The following is a 5,736-nucleotide window of genomic DNA, read 5'->3' as shown; positions in this document are numbered from 1 at the left end:
TTATTTTGAGAGAGAGAGAGAGCAGGGGGAAGGGCAGAGGGAGAGAGAGAATCTCAAGCAGACTCTGCACTGAGCACAGAGCCTGACTCGGGGCTCGATCCCACAACCCTGAGACCGGACCTGAGCTGACACCAAGAGTCAGAGGCTTCACCGACTATGCCACCCAGCTGCCCCACGAAGAAGGATTCTGTGTCTCAGGCAGCACTTCAGAGAACAGCTAGGGTTTCAGGGTGCGTGAGGTTTTGGTTCTGAGCCCCACGGCCCTTCCCGTGGAAACAGGAGTTTTCAAAGTCGAGTCCATGGGCACCCTATGGGTTCCCGAGACCATTTCTGGGTTCTAGGAGGTCAGAACTATTTTCGTACTAATCTGAAGACACCGTTTGCCTTTTCCATGAGCTCATTTGCCTGGTACAAAAGCCATAATGGGTAAAGCTGCAGTGGCGTAAGATTGTCCTAGAAGCCGCTGAACTCTTCAACCCTCTGCTCAGAGTACAAGCTGGGGGAAAATGTCTAGTTTTACTTAAGAATAGCCTCCACGAAGCAGTTAAAATCATTAACATTATTAGAGCACAACCCTTGTGTGCCCAGTTTCTTAGGATTCAGTGTAACAGGATGAAACCAGCCAGAGCGCTCTTCCGCTGAGTCCCCTGGCTGCTGTCACCACTGAGCAGAATTCTGCTGCTGCTTCTGGTTTGCCAGCAAGCTAGCTGGGCGGGCTTATGCGTTTTTTCCCTCCATAGAACACCATCTTTACTCAAAAACGATGGTTATTCAGACTGGAGAATTTGGCAGATAATTTTTTGAAACCGAGCAAAGGAAACCTGTTATTTCCAAGGAAGCACAAGACGGTATTTGCTGCCAGTGATGAAATTGGAGATTTTAAGTGAAAATTTGAATTTTAAAAAAGCTCTTATCTGCCACCGTGCGCTTGACAGCTTCCCAGGACTTAAAAGTTTTCTGATGAGCTCACCGATGATATTAATGAATGTGATTGTTTTGATACCGTATAATGAAATATGTCAGCCTTCAGAAGATCCACGTAACTTTATCGAGCCAATATGTTCCAGAATGACCAACGCATGTTATTACAGAAACACGCGTGGATGAAAGACCCATTCAAAGTGTAAGATAAGCCAATGGATTTTAATTTAACCGTGGCTTAAAGTTCACTGATACAGTTTCAGATCTCATACTGCAACGAACCTTTAGAAAACATCACTTGTCAAATTTTGTTGCAGTATCAGAAATATCTAAAATTACCTAAAAAGGGTATGAAAATATTCCTCCTTTCCCCAATTGCATATTATGAGGCCAGATTTTTTTCCGTATACTTTGACCAAAGCAACACCATTCAACAGATTGAAGAAGCTGATATGTGAATCTAAGCGTCTTCTATAAAGCCAGACATGGAAGAGATTTGAAAATGTGTAAAACCATGCTCCTCTTCCCAATAATTTTTTTGGTTCGGAATATAGAGTGATTTTTCATTAAGTGCTATTTACATTGACATGTGGTGAGTTCGTTGTTACTATTTTTTTTTAAATATTTTATTTATTTAGTTCAGAGAGACACAGACGGCAAGAGGTGGGGGTGGTGCTCAGGGAGTCAGGGAGAGGAGAAGCAGGTTCCCGTAGAGCAGGGGGCCTGACTCAGGGCTTTGTCCCAGGCTCCTGGGATCATGACCTGAGCTGAAGGCAGATGCTTACCAACTGAGCTGCCCAGGTGTCCCGATTGTTGCTCTTTTTCAAATGAATTAAATAAATGTTTAAAGTTTATCAGTTTAACTTCCAATATGATAAGTATCAATAGACGCAAGCCACATAAACCACAATTCTTTGGGTCCTTGATAATTTTTAAGAATATAAAGGAGGCTTGAGACCGACAAGGTTGAGAACGGCTGCTCTCTGTGTGCTGAAAGGGGGAGACACGCCCCATAGAGATTTATGTGGTTGCTGTATTAGGGAAGATTTTAGGTATCCGAAGGTCTGGGCCATGCCGAGACACTGCCTCTATGGCGAAGACCCAGACCTCGTGCCTTGCAACCTCTCCCCAAGAACAGGGCTCAGTACGCAGTGGGCCTGTTTAGAATTTGGAGCATAGACTACCCTTAGCAATTCTGCTCTGACCCATTGATCATGTGACTTGAGGGGCTGCTCTGGAGCTGCCATTGATGGGAGGAGGAAAACCTCAGGCCTGGTTCACAAATGGGACAGTGGAGTAGGCAGTTCCTAACCAGAAACGGAAGTCCTTCCAGGGGTGGGAGAGCAGGGCAGAGATGTGAAAGTATGTTGGGTCATCTGCTGCCGGTGGAAGGAAGAGGGGCTGAAGACAAGGTTATTCATGACCCCCTGGGTGGGGCCTGGAGACCAAGCATGCAATGCTCTGTGTCTTATGTTAATGCCCAGCAGAGAAGGTTTACCCATGGGAGGCTCCAGCAAGCGGGGGAACAGGATGCCAGCTTCTCTCTCCCTCAGCGGTGGTGCAGCAGGAGGCAGGAATGGGGGCTGTCCCTGGGGCAGACCATTCTGAGAACCATCTCCTAAGTCTGATATCCAGTACTACCCGCTAAAGTGGGGCTAACTCAATGGTGTGCCCTTTGGCTGACTGTCCTTCTTCTCCTCTGTCATCCCTCTGTGTTCCTTTCTGTTCCCCGGGATTGCATTCCTTAGTGACCCACCTGCAAGCAAGGCTCTTCTGAGAGGGGCAAGCTGACCCCCTATTTACACACCCTCCGAGTACCCGGGACTCAACTCCACTCCTTTTCTTGTCTAATTTACTTATTTGTTACGTCTGTTGTTTATGGTATGACCAAGGACAGCAACGTTTGTCTGTTTTTTTCAGTGCTGTGTCCCCAGCACCTAGAACACATGACATCTGTGTTGAATGAGTGACCAAGTGATGACGGTTAATGTATGTACATTTAGGCGCTGGATGTTTAGACCGTGGAATAAAATGTTGGACCTCAGGAAAGACAAGGAACTGGCTGTGGCTGCAGTGAGGACAGTTTCAGGACTCCAGAGACAAGAGTTGGGCTTGACTCAAGCTGGGGCAGGGCTTGGTCCAAGATTCAGAGCCCCATACGGCCAGAGCCCTCCTGCCAGAGAGGCCATGGTTCAGCCAAAGCATTCATGCTGAAGGCTGAACTGCCTGTGGTTAAGAGTTCAGGGTCTTGGGGTGGACAGACCTGAGTTTGGAGCCTAACTCTACTCCAGGTCTTAGCTGTGGGATCTCGAGCAAACCGCATCTCTAACTTTCGTTTCCTGATCTGCATGGGCGTGTTAGGAAGAGCCCCTGTTTCCCTGCACTGCTGTGAGAATCAGGGCAGACTCCACACGAAGCATGGGTCACAGTAGGGTACACTCACTAGAGGTCAGTCAGCACGAGGCTTTCCCCTGTGCCATATGGGGGAGGGGGATGCAGGTCTAGGGCTCCCATTCCTTCTGGCCAGAGAGGCAGACTTACATCCCTCAATAATGTCACATGTTCTACTTTGCTGGGCCAAGGTCAGGAGAAAGACACAGTCTGGATGAAAGATGCCTGGGCTGTCCACAGCATGGGGGAGCACTAGGTGTCCTTGCAAATTGAGTTCAAAAGGGCTTGGCTCCGGGGTACCTCGCTGGCTCCTAGTTAGAGTATGTGACTCTTGATCTTGGAGTTGTAAGTTCAAGCTCCATGTTGGGCACAGAGTTTACTTAAAAAAAAAAAAATCCTAAAAAAAAAAGTATTGGCTCTAAGAGTTATACATAAAAATGAGCTCATTAAGGGGCACCTGGTGGCTCAGTCGATTAAACATCCAACTCTTGATTTCGCTCAGGCCGTGAACTCAATGTCATGAGATAGAGCCCCACATTGGGCTCTGTGCAGGGCGTGAAACCTGCTTAAGACGTAGAGTCTTGGGGCGCCTGGGTGGCTCAGTGGGTTAAAGTCTCTGCCTTCAGCTCAGGTCGTGATCTCAGGGTCCTGGGATGGAGCCCCGCATCAGGCTCTCTGCTCAGCAGGGAGCCTGCTTCTCTCTCTCTCTCTCTGCCTGCCTCTCTGCCTACTTGTGATCTCTCTCTCTCTGTCAAATAAATAAATAAATAAATAAATAAAGAAATAAATAAATAAATAAATAGACTTAGAGTCTCTCCCTGTCCCTCTGCCCTGCCCCAGTCACCCCTTCTCAGAAAAATAAAAAGAGTTCATTGAGTTGGGTACCCAGCCGGATGTGTCTTACTCTTCCTTCTCAGAGCATCACGTCCATGAAACACAGGTGACTGAGGGATGTCACATCAGTTCCCAGGGATGCTCCCCCCATGTTGTCCTGCCTCGACTTACCCTGTGCCCTTTTCTGGGAAACCTACCATCATTCTGTTTGTCCTTCATTTCTTTTCCTTTCCTGTCCTGACATCTTATGGCATTATTTTTTCTTAAGATTTCATTTATTTGCCAGAGAGAGAGAGACAGGTAGAGGGAGAAGCAGGCTCCCCATGGAGCAGGGAGCCCAACGTGGGACTCAATCTCAGGACTCTGAGACCATGACCTGAGCCAGAGGCAGAGGCTTAACCCACTGAGCCACCCAAGCACCCAACTATTTCTTGATCCATTCATTCATAGACGGATATTCAAGTTGTTTCTGTATCTTGGCTTTGGTAAATAATGCTCAAAGACTATGGAGCTGCATATACCTTTTTGAGTTAGTGTTTTCCTTTTCTTCAGAAAAATACCCCAAAGTGGAATTTCTGGGTCATATGGTACTTCTATTTTTAATTATTTGAGGAAACTCCATATTGTTTTCCATAGTGGTTGCAACAATTTCCATTCCCAGCAAAAGCATACAAGGATTCCCTCTTCCCTACATCCTCTATATCCTTTGTCCTTTTGATAATGGCCATTTTGACAGGTGGAAGGTAATAACCCATTGTGGTTTTAATTTGAATCTCCCTGGTGATTAGTGATGTTGGGCATCTTTTCATGTGCCTGTTGGCCATTCAAGGATCTTCTTCAGAAAATGTCTTTTCAAATCCTCTTCCCATTTTTAAATCAGATTTATTTTATTTTATTTTATTTTATTTTATCTTATTTGCTATTGAGTTGTTTGAGTTCTTTACATATTATGGATATTGACCCCTCATCAGATATATGATTTGCAAATCTGTTCTCCCTTTCTGTAGATTGTTCAATCTCATTCCTGGAGCATACTTAAAATTGACTGTTTTCCTAGCACTTTGAGATAGTGTTCCATTGTCTTCCAGCTTCTCTCTAACATGAAAAAGTCAGCTGTAAGTCTACTTCGCAGTTCTCTTTCCAGGGAGTAGCAATCTTGTTTCCACAAGTGACTGGTGTAGATCTATTTACTGATTGATGTGTGTATGAAACATTTTATTCCTTTTTTTATTATTCCACCCCCCAAGTTTTTTGTTTGTTTGTTTGTTTGTTTTTTAAAGATTTTATTTATTTATTTGACGGAGAGAGAGATCACAAGCAGGCAGAGAGGCAGGCAGAGAGAGAGGAGGAAGCAGGCTCCCTGTGGAGCAGAGAGCCTGATGCGGGGCTCGATCCCAGGACCCTGAGATCATGACCTGAGCCGAAGGCAGCGGCTTAATCCACTGAGCCACCCAGGCGCCCCCCACCCCCCAAGTTTTATTGAGAGAGATTTCTTTTTATTTAACAAGGCGGGGTTGGGGAAGCTTCTGGGATCTGAGGGCTATGTGTTTCATCAGTTCTGGATTTGACCTACTCACCTTGTTCCATCCT

The sequence above is a fragment of the Meles meles genome, chromosome 8 (genome assembly GCF_922984935.1).
Source record: "Meles meles chromosome 8, mMelMel3.1 paternal haplotype, whole genome shotgun sequence".
In the NCBI taxonomy this organism is placed as follows: Eukaryota; Metazoa; Chordata; class Mammalia; order Carnivora; family Mustelidae; genus Meles; species Meles meles.
Note: the sequence above shows the minus strand (reverse complement) of the source record.